This window comes from Anomaloglossus baeobatrachus, chromosome 5, assembly GCF_048569485.1.
Source record: "Anomaloglossus baeobatrachus isolate aAnoBae1 chromosome 5, aAnoBae1.hap1, whole genome shotgun sequence".
Classification (NCBI taxonomy): Eukaryota; Metazoa; Chordata; class Amphibia; order Anura; family Aromobatidae; genus Anomaloglossus; species Anomaloglossus baeobatrachus.
Window position 1 is genome coordinate 599,337,335 of NC_134357.1, and position 20,817 is coordinate 599,358,151.

Below are 20,817 nucleotides of genomic sequence, written 5' to 3' on the forward strand. Positions count from 1 at the left end.
CACTGCTGTTCTCACTGTCTTCACCTGTATGGCAGGCGGCGGGAGCTTCTCTAAGGGGCACTGCTGTACTCACTGTCTTCATCTGTATGGCAGGCGGCGGGAGCTTCTCTAAGGGGCACTGCTGTACTCACTGTCTTCACCTGTATGGCAGGCGGCGGGAGCTTCTCTAAGGGGCACTGCTGTACTCACTGTCTTCACCTGTATGGCAGGCGGCGGGAGCTTCTCTAAGGGGCACTGCTGTACTCACTGTCTTCACCTGTATGGCAGGCGGCGGGAGCTCCTCTAAGGGGCACTGCTGTACTCACTGTCTTCACCTGTATGGCAGGCGGCGGGAGCTTCTCTAAGGGGCACTGCTGTACTCACTGTCTTCACCTGTATGGCAGGCGGCGGGAGCTTCTCTAAGGGGCACTGCTGTACTCACTGTCTTCACCTGTATGGCAGGCGGCGGGAGCTTCTCTAAGGGGCACTGCTGTACTCACTGTCTTCACCTGTATGGCAGGCGGCGGGAGCTTCTCTAAGGGGCACTGCTGTTCTCACTGTCTTCACCTGTATGGCAGGCGGTGGGAGCTTCTCTAAGGGGCATTGCGGTACTCACTGTCTTCATCTGTATGGCAGGCGGCGGGAGCATCTCTAAGGGGCACTGCTGTACTCACTGTCTTCACCTGTATGGCAGGCAGCGGGAGCATCTCTAAGGGGCACTGCTGTACTCACTGTCTTCACCTGTATGGCAGGCGGCGGGAGCTTCTCTAAGGGGCACTGCTGTACTCACTGTCTTCACCTGTATGGCAGGCGGCGGGAGCTTCTCTAAGGGGCACTGCTGTACTCACTGTCTTCACCTGTATGGCAGGTGGCGGGAGCTTCTCTAAGGGGCACTGCTGTACTCACTGTCTTCACCTGTATGGCAGGCGGCGGGAGCGTCTCTAAGGGGCACTGCTGTACTCACTGTCTTCACCTGTATGGCAGGCGGCGGGAGCTTCTCTAAGGGGCACTGCTGTACTCACTGTCTTCACCTGTATGGCAGGTGGCGGGAGCTTCTCTAAGGGGCACTGCTGTACTCACTGTCTTCACCTGTATGGCAGGCGGTGGGAGCTTCTCTAGGGGGCACTGCTGTACTCACTGTCTTCACCTGTATGGCAGGTGGCGGGAGCTTCTCTAAGGGGCACTGCTGTACTCACTGTCTTCACCTGTATGGCAGGCGGCGGGAGCTTCTCTAAGGGGCACTGCTGTACTCACTGTCTTCACCTGTATGGCAGGCGGCGGGAGCTTCTCTAAGGGGCACTGCTGTACTCACTGTCTTCACCTGTATGGCAGGCGGCGGGAGCTCCTCTAAGGGGCACTGCTGTACTCACTGTCTTCACCTGTATGACAGGCGGCAGGAGCTTCTCTAAGGGGCACTGCTGTACTCACTGTCTTCACCTGTATGGCAGGCGGCGGGAGCTTCTCTAAGGGGCACTGCTGTACTCACTGTCTTCACCTGTATGGCAGGCGGCGGGAGCTTCTCTAAGGGGCACTGCTGTACTCACTGTCTTCACCTGTATGGCAGGTTGCGGGAGCTTCTCTAAGGGGCACTGCTGTACTCACTGTCTTCACCTGTATGGCAGGCGGCGGGAGCTTCTCTAAGGGGCACTGCTGTACTCACTGTCTTCACCTGTATGGCAGGCGGCGGGAGCTTCTCTAAGGGGCACTGCTGTACTCACTGTCTTCACCTGTATGGCAGGCGGCAGGAGCTTCTCTAAGGGGCACTGCTGTACTCACTGTCTTCACCTGTATGGCAAGCGGCGGGAGCTTCTCTAGGGGGCACTGCTGTACTCACTGTCTTCACCTGTATGGCAGGCGGCGGGAGCTTCTCTAAGGGGCACTGCTGTACTCACTGTCTTCACCTGTATGGCAGGCGGCGGGAGCTTCTCTAAGGGGCACTGCTGTACTCACTGTCTTCACCTGTATGGCAGGCGGCGGGAGCTTCTCTAGGGGGCACTGCTGTACTCACTGTCTTCACCTGTATGGCAGGCGGCGGGAGCTTCTCTAAGGGGCACTGCTGTACTCACTGTCTTCACCTGTATGGCAGGCGGCGGGAGCTTCTCTAAGGGGCACTGCTGTACTCACTGTCTTCACCTGTATGGCAGGCGGCGGAAGCTTCTCTAAGGGGCACTGCTGTACTCACTGTCTTCACCTGTATGGCAGGCGGCAGGAGCTTCTCTAAGGGGCACTGCTGTACTCACTGTCTTCACCTGTATGGCAGGCGGCGGGAGCTTCTGTAAGGGGCACTGCTGTACTCACTGTCTTCACCTGTATGGCAGGCGGCGGGAGCTTCTCTAAGGGGCACTGCTGTACTCACTGTCTTCACCTGTATGGCAGGCGGCGGGAGCTTCTCTAAGGGGCACTGCTGTACTCACTGTCTTCACCTGTATGGCAGGCGGCGGGAGCTTCTCTAAGGGGCACTGCTGTACTCACTGTCTTCACCTGTATGGCAGGCGGCGGGAGCTTCTCTAAGGGGCACTGCTGTACTCACTGTCTTCACCTGTATGGCAGGTGGCGGGAGCTTCTCTAGGGGGCACTGCTGTACTCACTGTCTTCACCTGTATGGTAGGCGGCGGGAGCTTCTCTGAGGGGCACTGCTGTACTCACTGTCTTCACCTGTATGGCAGGCGGCGGGAGCTTCTGTAAGGGGCACTGCTGTACTCACTGTCTTCACCTGTATGGCAGGCGGCGGGAGCTTCTCTAAGGGGCACTGCTGTACTCACTGTCTTTACCTGTATGGCAGGCGGCAGGAGCTTCTCTAAGGGGCACTGCTGTACTCACTGTCTTCACCTGTATGGCAGGTGGCGGGAGCTTCTCTAGGGGGCACTGCTGTACTCACTGTCTTCACCTGTATGGCAGGCGGCAGGAGCTTCTCTAAGGGGCACTGCTGTACTCACTGTCTTCACCTGTATGGCAGGCGGCAGGAGCTTCTCTAAGGGGCACTGCTGTACTCACTGTCTTCACCTGTATGGCAGGCGGCGGGAGCTTCTCTAAGGGGCACTGCTGTACTCACTGTCTTCACCTGTATGGCAGGCGGCGGGAGCTTCTGTAAGGGGCACTGCTGTACTCACTGTCTTCACCTGTATGGCAGGCGGCGGGAGCTTCTCTAAGGGGCACTGCTGTACTCACTGTCTTCACCTGTATGGCAGGCGGTGGGAGCTTCTCTAAGGGGCACTGCTGTACTCACTGTCTTCACCTGTATGGCAGGCGGCGGGAGCTTCTCTAAGGGGCACTGCTGTACTCACTGTCTTCACCTGTATGGCAGGTGGCGGGAGCTTCTCTAGGGGGCACTGCTGTACTCACTGTCTTCACCTGTATGGCAGGCAGCAGGAGCTTCTCTAAGGGGCACTGCTGTACTCACTGTCTTCACCTGTATGGCAGGCGGCGGGAGCTTCTGTAAGGGGCACTGCTGTACTCACTGTCTTCACCTGTATGGCAGGTTGCGGGAGCTTCTCTAAGGGGCACTGCTGTACTCACTGTCTTCACCTGTATGGCAGGCGGCGGGAGCTTCTCTAAGGGGCACTGCTGTACTCACTGTCTTCACCTGTATGGCAGGCGGCGGGAGCTTCTCTAAGGGGCACTGCTGTACTCACTGTCTTCACCTGTATGGCAGGCGGCAGGAGCTTCTCTAAGGGGCACTGCTGTACTCACTGTCTTCACCTGTATGGCAGGCGGCAGGAGCTTCTCTAAGGGGCACTGCTGTACTCACTGTCTTCACCTGTATGGCAGGCGGCGGGAGCTTCTCTAAGGGGCACTGCTGTACTCACTGTCTTCACCTGTATGGCAGGCGGCGGGAGCTTCTGTAAGGGGCACTGCTTTACTCACTGTCTTCACCTGTATGGCAGGCGGCGGGAGCTTCTCTAAGGGGCACTGCTGTACTCACTGTCTTCACCTGTATGGCAGGCGGCGGGAGCTTCTCTAAGGGGCACTGCTGTACTCACTGTCTTCACCTGTATGGCAGGCGGCGGGAGCTTCTCTAAGGGGCACTGCTGTACTCACTGTCTTCACCTGTATGGCAGGCGGCGGGAGCTTCTCTAAGGGGCACTGCTGTACTCACTGTCTTCACCTGTATTGCAGGCGGCGGGAGCTTCTCTAAGGGGCACTGCTGTACTCACTGTCTTCCCCTGTATGGCAGGCGGCGGGAGATTCTCTAAGGGGCACTGCTGTACTCACTGTCTTCACCTGTACGGCAGGCGGCGGGAGCTTCTCTAAGGGGCACTGCTGTACTCACTGTCTTCACCTGTATGGCAGGCGGCGGGAGCTTCTCTAAGGGGCACTGCTGTACTCACTGTCTTCACCTGTATGGCAGGGGGCAGGAGCTTCTCTAAGGGGCACTGCTGTACTCACTGTCTTCACCTGTATGGCAGGCCGCGGGAGCTTCTCTAAGGGGCACTGCTGTACTCACTGTCTTCACCTGTATGGCAGGCGGCGGGAGCTTCTCTAGGGGGCACTGCTGTACTCACTGTCTTCACCTTTATGGCAGGCGGCGGGAGCTTCTCTAAGGGGCACTGCTGTACTCACTGTCTTCACCTGTATGGCAGGCGGCGGGAGCTTCTCTAAGGGGCACTGCTGTACTCACTGTCTTCACCTGTATGGCAGGCGGCGGGAGCTTCTCTAAGGGGCACTGCTGTACTCACTGTCTTCACCTGTATGGCAGGCGGCGGGAGCTTCTCTAAGGGGCACTGCTGTACTCACTGCGGTCCCTAAGCTCTGTGTAGCGGCTTTGCCTTCAGGTGCTGCTGCGGCCAGGAGATCTGCAGTCTCCCTGGCCCCCGGTATTTATTGCTGGGCAGATTAGATCCCTCACAATCTCGGACGCCGGTGTCCGATAATCAGCGCTGTTCCTTGGGGATGAACCGGTCTGGGTCCACCTCCCCGGTCACTCCTCTTTTGCCTTACTCTTGATCCCTCAGGCGGTCACACAGTTACTTGTGCGGGCTAAGCACTGCCCTCTCCATTTTGATGTCTTCCCTCACTCTCTGCTCGCACAGTGTCCCTTTCTCCAACTGTCAACTGTCTCTCTGACTCCGCCTCCAAACCTGGATTTAAAGGGGACCTCACCTGAACTCGACTTGTTGAGCTCCCCCTCCAGGCTTGGAGTGGAAATGTTGTATGTGGGATTACCTAATGTGGAGATCCTTCCCTGCCCAGGTATAGGTATATTTGTGGCAACTGAACCCTGGGGTGCCACATTCCCCCTTAGTTAAATTCAGTACTCCTGGACTGGAAACACAAACTTATAAAACATTAGCAACAATAAAGAGTAGTACAAAGTCTTAAAAAATAAAAATTACAAAAACCAAAAAAAAGAGAAATATGCAGTCCTTCCACTGCGAAATGTGAGTATGGTATATATAAGAAAGTTTTTGACCACTACCAGTTCTGAGGTCCATTGGTCCATAAAAGTTCAAGAAGATGCAAAAGTTCATGCAAAAAGTCCTACAGGCTCAACACGCTTGACGGTTACGGATTTACTTAGTTGCAATAAACAAATAAATAAAATATTTTTACATTTTACTAACTACTACACTTTCTATTTAATATTGTTCTATATAACGGGACGGGGGCTGACCAAAGTTGCTACGGCTAGACCTACGTAATGCCTGTGTCACAACTGGTCGGTGCAGTGTACTGGTACCTAGTGCTGGTGCTATGCGTGCACTATCTACTAGTCTGCATGAGGATCTACGCAATATTGGTATGCGTGAATGTTGTCTTAGTCTTACCATAGGACTGACAGGATCCCCAATAGCAGGGTTCTCTGGTTCTACTGCGACAGGTAGTTCTTCTGAAACATTGACCGGTTCTTCCAGTCTTTATGGGACTTCTACTGGTTGAGCGCCAGTCAAAAATGGTATAATTATGGCTCCATTGTACTGAGGCCAACTTTCAGGAAAATCACCAAGTACTGTTCTTATCATCTTCTCTTTCTTTTCCTCTTTAGGTTGAGGTATACAGGGGATTACTTCTTTTTGCTTCAACTGTTCAGGACACTTTTTAAGGTGGTCTCTAGAAACTGCCGCTGACGTTTTTCCCTTATCCTTGGTGATTAAGCAGATTTTCTTGTTGTCAAATTTAGAGGGCAATACTGTGTATGGTTCTGCTTCCCACTGGTCATCAAGCTTATGGGTCTTTCTTTTTCTTTTTAGAACCATCTCTCCAGGTATTAAAGGAGCAGCTGGTGCATTCTTGTTATAATCTTTCTCTTGCCTTTCTCTAACTTGGTCTAGGCTTCTTTCTACACACTCCTGTACCTTTTTGTACTGCTCTTGGCGCTTAGTGTCCCAATCAGCTTCAGGTGAACTGGTTTCAGGAACAACAATTCCCATTTCTAAGTCAACTGGTAACTTCCCGAGTCTTGCTCTCATCAAGTATGCTGGCGTGCAATTGGTGGAACTCACAGGGATGTTGTTGAGCATGTCCACTAAATCAGGCAACTTCTCTGGCCACATGCTTCTTTCTTCCAAGGGCAAGGTTTTCAACAGGTCTATAACAACCTGGTTCATTTTCTCACACATGCCGTTTGTCTGTGGGTGATTTGTTGTGGTTTGGATTTTCTTACATCCATACAGGTTGCAAAACTCCTGGAACACTTCAGCTTCGAACGCAGAACCTTGATCCGTCAACACCTGTTCCGGGTAGCCATGTGGTCTGCAGAAGTAGGCTTGAAAGGTTCTCGCTGCGGTTCTTGTTGTCAAGTCCTTTACAGGTACTACCACCAGAAACCGGGAATAGTGGTCCACCATAGTGAGGGCATACGTATAACCGGATCTACTGGGTGTCAATTTCACATGGTCCAAGGCTACAAATTCCAGCGGCTGCTTGGTGACAATTGGTTGTAGTGGAGCTCTTTGACTGTCACGATCCTTTCTTCTCAGGTTGCATGGGCCACAGTTTCGGCACCAGTTCTCAATGGTAGTTCTCATGCCAACCCAATAGAATCTGTTGCGTAACAGTACCTCAAGCTTCTTCCACCCGAAGTGTCCTGCTCCGTCATGGTACGCCTCCAGCGCCATCTGAACATCTCTCTTCGGTACCACTATTTGCCACACCCTCTCATAGGTTCGGGGGTTGTCTGCATAGCCTACCCCTGTGGATGAACAATCTGCTCTTTCCCTTCCACAGGTGCTGCGCTTCCGGTGGGGCATCTGGGCTAAGACTTGAGTCTGGTTGGATTATTAGCTCTTTAACTAGGCGAACAGCCGGATCGCTGTCTTGCATTTCCTCCCACCCGTGGTAAGGAAACGGGTTCAGCGTGGCCTCTTGGCGTTTGCCTTTAACACCTTGGTTACACTGGGATGCATTGTTGCGGTGAAAAGCCGGCAGCTCTATCTCTTCTAGCTCATCCGAGTCTTCTCCTGCATCTGGTAAATGGGGCATTCTCGACAATGCATCAGCGTTAGCGTTTTTGCAGCCTGCCCGATATTTGATGGTGAAGTCATAGTTTGACAACCGGGCCATCCAGCGCTGCTCTAGTGCACCTAGCTTTGCAGAGTCCAAGTGAGTAAGCGGGTTGTTATCCGTAAATATGGTAAACTTCGCAGATGCCAGGTAGTGCTTGAATCGTTCAGTGACGGCCCAGACTAAAGCGGGCTTTACACGCTGCGACATCGCTAATGCGGAGTCGTTGGGGTCTCGGAATTCGTGACGCACATCCGGCCGCATTAGCGATGCCGTTGTGTGTGACACCGATAAGCGATTTTGCATCGTTGCAAAAACGTGCAAAATCGCTAATCGGCGACATGGGGGTCCATTCTCAAATCTCGTTACTGCAGCAGTAACGAGGTTGTTCCTCGTTCCTGCGGCAGCACACATCGCTGCGTGTGACGCCGCAGGAACGAGGAAGCTCCCCTTACCTGCCTCCCGGCCGCTATGAGGAAGGAAGGAGGTGGGCGGGATGTTACGTCCCGCTCAGCTCCGCCCCTCCGCTGCTATTGGGCGGCGGTTCAGTGACGTCGCTGTGACGCCGCACGGACCGCCCCCTTGAAAGGAGGCGGTTCGCCCGTCACAGCGACGTCGCCGGACAGGTATGTATGTGTGACGGCTGTTGTGCGGCACGGGCAGCGATTTTCCCGTGTCGCGCAACAGATGGGGGCGGGTACCCACACTAGCGATATCGGGACCGATATCGCAGTGTGTAAAGTAGCCTTAAGGCCAGGAATTCCAGCTTGAACGAACTGTAGTTTTCTGGGTTTCTCTCAGTAGGACGGAGCTTCCTGCTTGCAAAGGCAATTACACGTTCTTTGCCATTCTGCACCTGCGACAGCACAGCTCCCAATCCCACATTACTGGCATCTGTGTACAGCACGAATGGCAGATTATAATCAGGGTAGGCCAGGATTTCCTCACCGGTCAGAGCCCACTTCATTTGCTTGAAGGAGTCTTCTTCTTTCACACCCCATTCAAACGGAGGGCCGGAAGTCTTGCCCTTTTTGGTCTGGCCTACCAGGAGATCTTGCAAAGGCGCCGCTATTTTCGTGAAGTCCTTTATGAGCCTCCTGTAGTATTCTACCAGCCCCAAGAACTGATGCACCTCTTTGACGGTTGTTGGCTTTGGCCAGTCTCTGATAGCAGTGACCTTTTCAGGGTCTGGTGCCACACCATCCGTACTGACCACATGCCCAAGATACTGAACCTTCAGCTTCAGCAAATGGCATTTTGAAGGCTTTAGTTTCATACCAAACTTTTACAATGCTTCAAACACCTCAGCCAGGTGCTCCAGATGTTCCTCATACGTCTTGGAATACACGGTGACGTCATCAAGATATATCAGTACAGTCTCGAAGTTTCGGTGCCCCAGGCAACACTCCATCAGCCTTTGGAACGTGCCGGGTGCATTGCAGAGTCCAAATGGCATGCTGTTGAACTCACACAGACCCATCGGCGTCGTGAATGCGGTCTTCTCTCGATCTTCTTCTGCCATGGAAACCTGCCAATACCCACTGGTAAGATCTAAGGTGGAAAAGAAATTAGCAGCTTTCAGTGCAGCAAGTGATTCCTCAATGCGGGGCAACGGGTAAGCATCCTTGTGTGTTATGCGGTTTATCTGCCTATAGTCAACGCACATCCTCATTGTGCCATCTTTCTTTCTTACCAGGACAAGTGGGGCTGACCAGGGGCTACAACTATCTCTAATAACCCCAGCTTCCTTCATTTCCCGTAACATATCTTTAGCACACTGATAGTGAGCTGGTGGTAAAGGCCTGTATCTCTCTTTTATAGGTGGATGGTCTCCCGTGGGTATGCGATGGTGTACCCCTTTTATCCGCCCAAAGTCTAATGGATGCTTACTAAAGACCCGTTCATATTCCTTCACCACCCGATAAACTCCGTGCCTTTGGTAAGAAGGGGTGGAATCAGTGCCGACATGCAGCTTCTGACACCAGTCCTCCAGCTGTCCCTTGGAGCTGTTATCCTCCGCCTGGTCGGACCGGGTCAAGGGTTCCACTGCCTGAATTGAGTTGTTGTTGACAGTGAACAACTTGGCAACAGTAGCATATCTGGGTAGCTTGACCTCTTCCTCTCCACAATTTAAAACTCGTACAGGTACCCTCCCTTTGCGTACATCAACTATCCCCCTGGCTGTCAGGACTGTGGGCCTACTATCTGAGTACATGGGCTCTACCATTGCCTGGTAATCCTGCCCTCTGAGGCCTATAGCTGCCCGACACCAAATCATCACTTCACTTCTTGGGGGTAACACAATGGGGAATGGGTCGCTTACCTGTACACTGCCGATTTCTCCACCAGACAACTCTACCTGTTGTCTCTGCAGAAGGGCTTTGATTTCTTTCTGTAGGACCCTCTGCTGCCCGATGCTGGCAGTTTCTGCAACCTGCTGGACCAAGAAAATAACTTCTCCTAGACAATTTTCAACAACATTAGTACCTAATATCATTGTTGGATTTCTTTCATGACAATCAGTATCCACCACAATAAGTCCTTGGGCCTTTAGCTCCTCCCTCCCCACCTTTATCGTCACCTCCTTGTACCCTACTTGTGATACCGGCTGTCTATTAGCAGGATATATAGTAAGGTCTGGGTCTGGGCGAGTGAGCTCAGAATCGGCCCAATGTCTTTTGTAAAGGATATGCGGGATCGTCGTCACCTGTGAGCCAGTGTCCAACAGAGCAAGTGTGGGAATGCCATCTAGCACGATAGATAGGAATGGTCGTCCTCCCACATATCTATCTCGCCAGTTCGATGGTGTCATGATGTATTTTACCTTCTCACTGTATTTGCTGTAATACTATGTCAGGATGTGATGTCACTTTCCTTTGGTTGTACTTACTGAACACTTTGAAATGTCTTGGGATGTAAGTAACCATACCTTCCCCCCATCTCCTGTGTCTCTGGGCCCATAATGCAATTATCTCTTGTCCACACAGCCAGGGGAACTTCTCATTGTTTCGTAAGCAGTGGATAACGCCAACTACACAAACCTGTAGACATCTCGGAGCCAACCTTCTAGAATCTTCTAGTGGGCCCAACCATTGCATAGACCCCTACCCTTGAGGGGCGGGCCCACGAGCTCAGACAATACACTCCTGTTTCTAAATGCAGTTGGGAGTTGAGTTTTTGAAGAGGAAGGGAGCGAGATCTGAATCTGCGGACAGACCTCGCCGTCCAGTGGATTGTGTGGGATTTCTGGGACTCTGAAAAGGACTATTACGTTGTGATCTGGCACTTTGGATTATCGGGAGGTGCCCCCGAATCTGTTTTATTTGGACTTGTCGTGTGCTGTTCCTGTATTCCTGTTAGTAAACCTGTTGGATCATCCTCGGCCTGTTGTCTCTCTTTGCTCTGATGTACACCCCGTCACAAACTGGTGGCAGCGGCGGGATCAGAGCAGAAGAAATGGAGGACAACAGCCAATCGACGTCTGAAACCAGAACCTCAGGATACAGGAACTGGACTGTGGCGAGTCTACAAACAAAGGCCCGTGAATTAGGTGTCGGCTACAAAGGACTCTCTAAGGAGCAACTAATTGAGGCATTGGAACACGCTTGCCTGCAAGATGGCACCGAGGAACAATTTCCACAGCAAGGGGAGCAAAGACGGGAGCCGGAGGTGAATACCCAAAAAAGTCAATGGGTTGTGTGGTACAAGGAAAAGATGGCACTGCTTGGAGATGAGGCCACCATAGAAGATAAGAGGGAGGCCATGCGTGGAGCTGAAGAGAAGGAGCGCAGGATGGAGGAGATGGCATTGCTGGATAAGCAGCTCGCTGTGGAAGCCGCGAGAGGTTCCAGACAGACTGTAACCCCAGCACCCATCATGAGGGAACTTCCCAGAGTGTCCCGCAAAGACTTCAAGCAGTTTAATGAGGCTGCTGGTGACATTGAGGGCTTCTTCCAGGACTTTGAGCATCAGTGTCGATTAATGGAAGTCCCAGAAAGGGAGCGCGTCCGGCATCTGGTTGGGCTCTTAGAGGGTGGAGCTGCTGCAGCCTATAGAGCTATGGACCCTCGGTGGAACTGTGAGTATGCGGATATTAAACAGACTATTCTAGAACATTATGCTGTAACGCCAGACACTTACAGGACTCAGTTCCGTACTCTAGCATGTGATGAGGAAGTGTCCTTCAAGATGTATGCCCACAAACTCAAACATCTGTGGCATCGTTGGTTGGAGGCAGAGGAGGCCTTAACCTTGGAGACCGTCCTCCAGGTCCTCCTAAAAGAGCAGTTTTACTTCAAGTGCCCCGCTGAGATCCGGGAATGGGTGCGTGAAAGGAGACCAGCCACTGTGGAGGAAGCTGCAGCTCTAGCTGATGAGGCTCTCACCATCAAGCCTCAGTGGAAAAAACTACTACCCAGTGAGAAAAAAAAACACCAACCCCCCAACGCTGGTGGCCCCTGGTCCTTCTGGCCCCAATGTTCACCATCACCCTAGACCGTCAACTCATGGGGACCTTCGTGTGACTGTGCCTCGCATTACTCATGCTCCACCTTTGGGAATACGACGCGGAGGAAGAATCCCAGAGCGCAGATGTTATGGATGTGGGCAGCCTGGGCACATGCAATTCCAATGTCCAGGTGTTCGTAGACAGAACAGCTACAGACCGCCTTTGCCTGTTCATTACCTACAGACACCTTCACCAGGAGAAGAGCTGGATTCTGTGCCTGATGACTTGCCAAGTGACTCAGATATCCTGGCTCCCCTACCCGGAGTCTATGGGGTGCGAGCTCCAGCCACCTGTTCTTCTGATCTTCAGGACAAACATCTACAGGAGGTCGTGCTGGATGGCCAAAAAGTTGTTGGCTTCCGTGACACTGGGGCTTTCCTCACCATAGCCGATCCCCGAGTAATTCAACCACAAGCAATTCAAAAGGGACCAGGAATTGCCATTGAACTGGCAGGAGGTACCCAGAGATATATTCCAAGAGCGAGTGTGACCCTGGATTATGGCTTTGGGGCAAAACAATGTGTGGTCGGTGTGATGAGCGGCCTCCCTGCAGACGTTCTTCTAGGAAATGATGTGGGGAATCTTCATTGCCACTTTGTCGGTGCGGTAACCAGAAGTCAAGCCAAGAGAGCAGCCCATGTGGACGTGTACAACCCATCCATGGAACTGAGGCCACCAGAACTGCCATTACAGCCGGTGAGTGATTCTTCTTGTGGGGATAATATGAATGTTACTTGGGATAAAGTTCAGTTTAGACAAGAAGTAGAGACTGACCCCACCCTTGCTAGTTTTAGAACTCGGGCTGAAATAGGGCAGCTAGGGGAAAACGGAGAAAGAATTATCAGAGAAAATGGACTTCTGTATCGGGTTGCCAATGCCGACTCCCTAGATAAGCCCTGGACTTATAGCAAACAGCTGATTGTTCCTCAGAAGTACAGAATTCCCCTATTACACCTGGCTCATGACATTCCTACGGCTGGCCATCAAGGCAAAACCCGCACCGAGAGACGATTGACTCAAACTTTTTATTGTGACATATGTTAGCGTAGAGGGCGACCCGGAGATCACCCAAAGGCACCCCTGCAACCGCTCCCTATAATAGAAGAACCCTTTCAAAGAGTAGCTGTTGATATCATTGGACCTCTGGCTAAACCAAGTAAATCTGGAAAGCAGTACATTCTCACTGTTGTGGACTACGCCACCCGATATCCAGAAGCCGTGGCCTTGTCAAGTATCTCTGCAGCCAAGGTGGCCGAGGCCTTGGTTATTATTTTTACCAGAGTAGGATTCCCCAGTGAGATCTTGTCGGACCAAGGCTCCCAGTTTATGTCAGAGTTGGTCCAGTGTCTGTGGCGCACCTGTGGAGTACGAGCGATCCGAACGACCCCGTATCATCCCCAAACAAATGGACTTTGTGAACGATTCAACGGCACTCTGAAGAATATGCTGAGGGCCTTCACGGACCGAGATTCAGACTGGGAGAAGTACCTACCCCATCTCTTGTTTGCCTATCGGGAAGTTCCCCAGGAGTCCACTGGGTTCTCCCCCTTTGAACTACTCTATGGAAGAAAGGTCCGAGGACCCTTAACCCTGCTCAAGGAATACTGGGAGGGGCAAGTTGAAGATACAGGAACCCCTGTTGTCCCTTATGTCCTAAAGCTGCGAGAAACCTTGGCCCAACTTGCTAGTTTTGCACAGAGTCATTTGCGTATGGCTCAAACCAGACAGAAGACATGGTATGACCGTAACGCACGCTATCGGGAGTTTGTAGAAGGACAACAAGTCTTAATGATTGTTCCCCATCGGCAGAATAAACTGCAGACCACATGGGAGGGTCCCTTCCGGGTTCTCAGAAAACTGAATGATACCAATTACCTTCTTGCTTTAGATGATCAGGGGCTAAGGCAAAAGACTGTCCATGTGAATATGATTAAGGAGTACCATGACCGGAACATTCCAATGATAGCAAGCTGTCGGTTGGCTTCAGAAGATGGTCAAGAGGATGAGGACTCTCTACCTGATCTCGTGGAAGCAGCGAGAGCCCCATCCACTGTGGAACAGGTTCCCCTGGGAGATTACCTGGACTCCTTACAGAAAATCCAGATGCTGGAAGTGCTTCAACAGAGACGGGCTGCTTTCTCATCCCAACCAGGTCGAACCACCGTCACCCAACATCATGTGGACACTCAGGGCATCCGTCCCATACAACTGGCTCCTTACCGGGTACCTGAATCAGTTCGAAACACCATGCAGCACGAACTGGAGGAGATGTTACAGCTTGGGGTAATCCAGGCCTCCCATAGCCCTTGGGCCTCCCCTGTGGTGTTAGTACCCAAGAAGGATGGGAGTACTCGATTTTGTGTGGACTATTGGCGACTAAACGACCATACCGTCAGCGATCCTTACCCAATGCCTCGTATTGACGAACTTCTAGACCGACTGGCTGGGTCCCGATATGTCACTACCTTGGATCTCAGTAAGGGATACTGGCAGATCCCTCTAACGGATGAAGGGAGAGAACGGTCCGCTTTTATAACCCCCTTTGGTCTGTATGAATTTCTAAGCATGCCTTTTGGAATGAAAAATGCCCCGGCCACCTTCCAGAGAATGGTGGATCAGATCCTCCGGGGATTTGATGACTTTGCTTGTGCCTACTTGGATGATATCGCCGTCTTCAGCCACACATGGGAGGAACATCTGAATCAAGTAGCCATTATTTTGGACCTGATTCTTGCAGCCGGCCTAACTATTCGACCTGATAAATGCCAATTGGGGATGGGGGAAGTCCAGTACCTAGGACATAGAGTGGGAGGAGGGAAGCTCCGACCTGAGCCTGCCAAAATCCAGGCTATTAGAGACTGGCCTGTACCCCAAACTAAGAAACAAGTTATGGCTTTTCTGGGCACTGCCAGTTATTACCGAAAATTTGTTTCTCATTTCAGTACTGTGGCCAAGCCTCTTACCGACCTGACCAAGAAAACAATGCCCCGGCTGGTGATCTGGACTCCAGCTGTGATGAGGCTTTTAACCGGCTGAAGGATGCTTTGATCTGCGATCCTGTCCTGGCTGCTCCAGACTACAAGAGGAGATTCATTGTGCAAACGGATGCCTCTGCTTATGGACTGGGAGCTGTCCTCAGCCAGGTGAATGCAGCTGGGGACGAGCACCCCATCGCCTATCTCAGCCGGAAACTGCTGGACCGAGAAGTGGCCTATGCAACTGTTGAGAAGGAATGTCTGGCTGTAGTGTGGGCCCTTAAGAAACTACGGCCGTATCTGTATGGACGGGAATTCACTGTGGTTACTGATCACAATCCCCTCACCTGGCTGAACAGAGTCTCTGGGGACAATGGACGCTTACTGCGATGGAGCCTGGCTCTGCAGCCCTATAACTTTACCATACAATATAGAAGGGGCAGCCAACACCAAAATGCAGATGGACTGTCCAGGCAAGAGGAGCCTTGAGTCCTGTCAGCCATGCCTGCGTGTACTTAACCAGCGACCTGTAGAGGTCCCTAGTACGTACACAAGTTGGGAGGGGAAGGAATTGTCATGATGTATTTTATCTTCTCACTGTATTTGCTGTAATACTAGGTCAGGATGTGATGTCACTTTCCTTTGGTTGTACTTACTGAACACTTTGAAATGTCTTGGGATGTAAGTAACCATACCTTCCCCCCATCTCCTGTGTCTCTGGGCCCATAATGCAATTATCTCTTGTCCACACAGCCAGGGGAACTTCTCATTGTTTCGTAAGCAGTGGATAACGCCAACTACACAAACCTGTAGACATCTCGGAGCCAACCTTCTAGAATCTTCTAGTGGGCCCAACCATTGCATAGACCCCTACCCTTGAGGGGCGGGCCCACGAGCTCAAACAATTCACTCCTGTTTCTAAATGCAGTTGGGAGTTGAGTTTTTGAAGAGGAAGGGAGCGAGATCTGAATCTGCGGACAGACCTCGCCGTCCAGTGGATTGTGTGGGATTTCTGGGACTCTGAAAAGGACTATTACGTTGTGATCTGGCACTTTGGATTATCGGGAGGTGCCCCCGAATCTGTTTTATTTGGACTTGTCGTGTGCTGTTCCTGTATTCCTGTTAGTAAACCTGTTGGATCATCCTCGGCCTGTTGTCTCTCTTTGCTCTGATGTACACCCCGTCACATCGTGCTGTTTCTGTGGAGTATATGGCGGTTGTGCTGCGTTTCTGTGGAGTATATGGCGGTCGTGCTGCGTTTCTGTGGAGTATATGGGGGGGGTCGTGCTGCGTTTCTGTGGAGTATATGGGGGGGGTCGTGCTGTGTTTCTGTGGAGTATATGGCGGTCGTGCTGCATTTCTGTGGAGTATATGGCGGTCGTACTGCGTTTCTGTGGAGTATATGGGGGGGTCGTGCTGCGTTTCTGTGGCGTATATGGGGCGTTTCTGTGGCGTATATAGGGGTCGTGCTGCGTTTCTGTGCAGTATATGGCGGTCGTGCTGCGTTTCTGTGGAGTATATGGGGTCGTGCTGCGTTTCTGTGGAGTATATGGGGTCGTGCGTTGTTTTTGTGCAGTATATGGGGTCGTGCTGCGTTTCTGTGGAGTATATGGGGGTCGTGCTGCGTTTCTGTGCAGTATATGGGGTCGTGCTGCGTTTCTGTGGCGTATATGGGGCGTTTCTGTGCAGTATATGGGGTCGTGCGTTGTTTCTGTGCAGTATATGGGGGTCGTGCTGCGTTTCTGTGGAGTATATGGGGCGTTTCTGTGCAGTATATGGGGGTCGTGCTGCGTTTCTGTGGCGTATATGGGGCGTTTCTGTGCAGTATATGGGGGTCGTGCTGCGTTTCTGTGGAGTATATGGGGCGTTTCTGTGCAGTATATGGGGGTCGTGCTGCGTTTCTGTGGCGTATATGGGGCGTTTCTGTGCAGTATATGGGGTCGTGCGTTGTTTCTGTGCAGTATATGGCGGTCATGCTGCGTTTCTGTGGAGTATATGGGAGGGTCGTGCTGTGTTTCTGTTGAGTATATGGGGCGTTTCTGTGCAGTATATGGCGGTCGTGCTGCGGTTCTGTGGAGTATATGGGGCGTTTCTGTGGCGTATATGGGGGTCGTGCGTTCTTTTTGTGCAGTATATGGGGTCGTGCTGTGTTTCTGTGGCGTATATGGGGTCGTGCTGTGTTTCTGTGGCGTATATGGGGTCGTGCTGTGTTTCTGTGGCGTATATGGGGTCGTGCGTTGTTTCTGTGCAGTATATGGGGTCGTGCTGCGTTTCTGTGCAGTATATGGGGGTCGTGCTGCGTTTCTGTGGAGTATATGGGGGTCGTGCTGCGTTTCTGTGCAGTATATGGGGTCGTGCTGCGTTTCTGTGGCGTATATGGGGCGTTTCTGTGCAGTATATGGGGGTCGTGCTGCGTTTCTGTGGAGTATATGGGGTCGTGCGTTGTTTCTCTGCAGTATATGGGGTCGTGCTGCGTTTCTGTGGAGTATATGGGGTCGTGCTGTGTTTCTGTGGAGTATATGGGGTCGTGCTGCGTTTCTGTGGAGTATATGGGGTCGTGCGTTGTTTCTGTGCAGTATATGGGGTCGTGCTGCGTTTCTGTGGAGTATATGGGGGTCGTGCTGCGTTTCTGTGCAGTATATGGGGGTCGTGCTGCGTTTCTGTGGAGTATATGGGGGTCGTGCTGCGTTTCTGTGCAGTATATGGGGTCGTGCTGCGTTTCTGTGGCGTATATGGGGCGTGTCACAAACCACCGGGGGGGGTCACTCAGAAATCCCCCGCGCTGGCTACCAGTACGTCACAATCGGGGGGTAACAAGTGGGGGTCACCCCTCCTTTATACCTCCCGACCGACAGACAGAGCACGTGACGCGCTCTCTAGCGCCCCTCTTATAGTCAGGCCAATTATGGAATTGCCCGACAATAAGCAAGGAGGCCGCTATACTACTTATGCCGATTATTGAAGGGTCCCCGGTGAGAGTAAGGTATATATTCCCCCGACCTCCGCGGGCGGAATATATAAAATCTCCCCGAATCTCACTGGCCTCCCCACAATAATCCTTGGCACAACTCGCTGCCACCAACCGCTTCACGGTAACTATTAGCCGAACACACAGACGTGGGATTCAAGATCGAGATAACAGAACAGCCCAAGATTAATTATATAATTTAATCAGCCTAAAGCACACTAGAAACTACAATATATACAATAGGGAATCTACAGAATATACATATGTCAGAGTACAGTTACAATCAAAGCATGGGTTACAAACAGGCATGCACAGTTCCAGCAGTTACCTTGTTGCGTCTGGCCACAGGGGGGCGCTGTACCCAGGTTTCTAGGATCCTTCCCACAGATGTTTCCTACACGTGCCCCCAGCGAAAGAACACTGGAAAATGGCCGAAGTAGGGTTATCAACCTGGACAAATCCAGGTCCCCTCCTACCTTCGTGACCTCACAGGGAGCACTGCTCCACCCCTGGCTTGAGTTATGGACAATATCCCAACATGGAATATGGGCCATAACTTTGCCTGGGAGCGTCGTAGGCGGACGCCAATGCTCTCATTGTGACAGTTATGAATTTAGCTACAGAACGAGGGGACTCATGACCTGTCTGCCAGTTCCCCATTGGCTGATATCACGCCTGGGGCATTTCCCAATGTCCTGCTCCCATAAAAAGGGTGTGCCGGCATCGTCCGCATGCGGAGACACCATTTTTATGGTTGCCATATTTATCGGAAATATGGCTTGCGAGATATGAACCATTTTTTACTGGAGTCGTTCTGTCTGGCTAGTTCCATAGCCTTATAATGAGATACAACTCTTGTTACAGGGTGACGGCAGGGAGTCATCCTGTGTCCATTGTTCCCACACCACCTCATCTCCATATCACAGGAGATGGCCATGGGATTTGTTGCTAAACCAGTTGTGTGAAGGAAAGGGGGGGTGACACCAGGAGAGGGCTTCCTGACATACTTGAATATCATGATTTATCGTCATATCTCCGGATTTACCTCACACCTCCCCCCTTTTGAGGGCGCTAGGGGGCAGCACACTCCGGTGTTCCCCCGTGCGCCCGTCCGCGACCTCTCCTTGTCGGGACAGCCCGTCTGCGTTACCGTGGTCACGGCCCCTTTTGTGGCGAATGGTGAAGTTGTATTGCTGGAGCGCAAGGCTCCATCGCAACAATCGCCCATTCGTCCCAGAGACGGTGTGCAACCAGCTGAGGGGATTGTGGTCCGTCTCCACGATGAAGTGGCGCCCGTATAGATAGGGTTGCAGACGCTGCAGGGCCCACACTATGGCCAGGCACTCCTTCTCCATCGTGGAATAGGCAACTTCCCTTGGTAACAGCTTCCTGCTCAGGTACAAGACTGGGTGCTCTTGGCTCGCAGAGTCCACCTGGCTGAGCACCGCACCGAGGCCGAAGTCACTGGCGTCGGTCTGTACTACAAACGGCCGCGTGAAGTCGGCTGCCTGTAGCACGGGCGGGCTGGACAGGGCGTCCTTTAGGGCCCGGAAGGCTGTCTCGCAGTCCATTGTCCAATCGACTGCAGAGGGCAGCTTCTTCTTGGTGAGGTCCGTCAAGGGCTTTGCCAGGCTACTATAGCATGGAACAAACCTCCTATAGTACCCAGCGGTCCCCAAGAAGGACATCACCTGCTTCTTGGTCCTGGGGGTGGGCCAGGATGCGATGGCTTCCACTTTCTCAGGCTCGGGCTTCAGTGTTCTCCCACCTACCCGGTGACCGAGGTACTGGACCTCGCTCATGGCCAGCTGACACTTTCCCGGCTTGATGGTCAAACCTGCCCGGTGGATCCGCCTGAGCACCTGTGCTAGATGCTCTAGGTGGTCCTCCCAGGTGGGACTGAAGACGGCAATGTCATCTAGGTACGCGGCCGCGTACCCTTCAAGTCCCTTGAGCAGGGTGTTGACCATCCGCTGGAAAGTGGCAGGGGCATTCCTCATCCCGAATGGCATCACCGTGGACTCGTATAGTCCAAATGGGGTAATAAAGGCAGAGCGTTCCCTGGCCTTGCGAGTCAGGGGGATCTGCCAATATCCCCGGCTCAGATCCATGATGGTCAGGTACTGAGCCCCGGCCAACTGATCGAGCAGGTCATCGATGCGTGGCATTGGGTACGCATCGGCGACCGTGACCGCATTGAGCCCCCTGTAGTCCACGCAGAACCGAGTGGTTCGGTCCTTCTTAGGGACGAGGACTACAGGCGAGGCCCAAGCGCTGTTGGATGCCTGGATCACCCCCAGCTTCAGCATCTCGTCAATCTCCTGGCGCATGTGTTGCTGCACCTCCAGGGAGACCCGATATGCTGAACGCCGGATCGGGGGATGATCCCCAGTGTCCACGTGATGGACAGCCAAGTCAGTCCTTCCGGGCTGGTTGGTAAACAACCCCCGGAAGGGGTGTAGTGTGGCCCACAGCTGGGACCGTTGGTCCTCCAAGAGCTGGTGGCCAACCTCCACATCCTCAAGGGATCCGCCTGCCCTAACCTGGGCTAGCATATCCAAGAGGGTTTCCGCTTCTCCCTCCTCGGGCAGGTTGCACACGGGGAGCGCACATGCCTCCCGCTCATGATGTGCCTTCATCATGTTCACATGGAAGGGCTTCCGCCTTCCACGGGCAGGGTCCAGGGTGACCAGGTACGTTACAGGGTTGAGCTGCTGGTACACGAGGTATGGGCCTTCCCAGGCTGCCTGAAGCTTGTCCTGTGGTACGGGGACCAGTACCCACACCTTTTGACCCACTTGGTAGGTCCTCTCACAAGCGTTCTGGTCGTACCAACGCTTCTGATCGGCCTGGGCTTGAGCCATATTGTCGTGTACCAGTTGCGTCAAGGCCTGCATTTTGTCCCGGAAGCGCATGACATACTCGATAACCGACACTCCAGGGGTGGC

General features: G+C 52.7%; 1 protein-coding gene across 2 annotated transcripts in view; it reads right to left on the reverse strand.

Annotated features, from left to right (window-relative positions):
- Positions 1–20,817, reverse strand: part of LOC142312557 (actin-related protein 2/3 complex subunit 1A-like) — a 253,388-nt gene that overhangs the window by 225,393 nt on the left and 7,178 nt on the right. Inside the window, exon 2 of one of the 2 annotated variants that reach the window (XM_075351544.1) lies at positions 9,743–9,853. The gene's annotated coding sequence lies outside the window, so the exon portion shown is untranslated. Of the gene's footprint in view, positions 1–9,742; positions 9,857–20,817 lie in introns of both variants that reach the window. The other variant, XM_075351546.1, reaches the window with a different exon arrangement.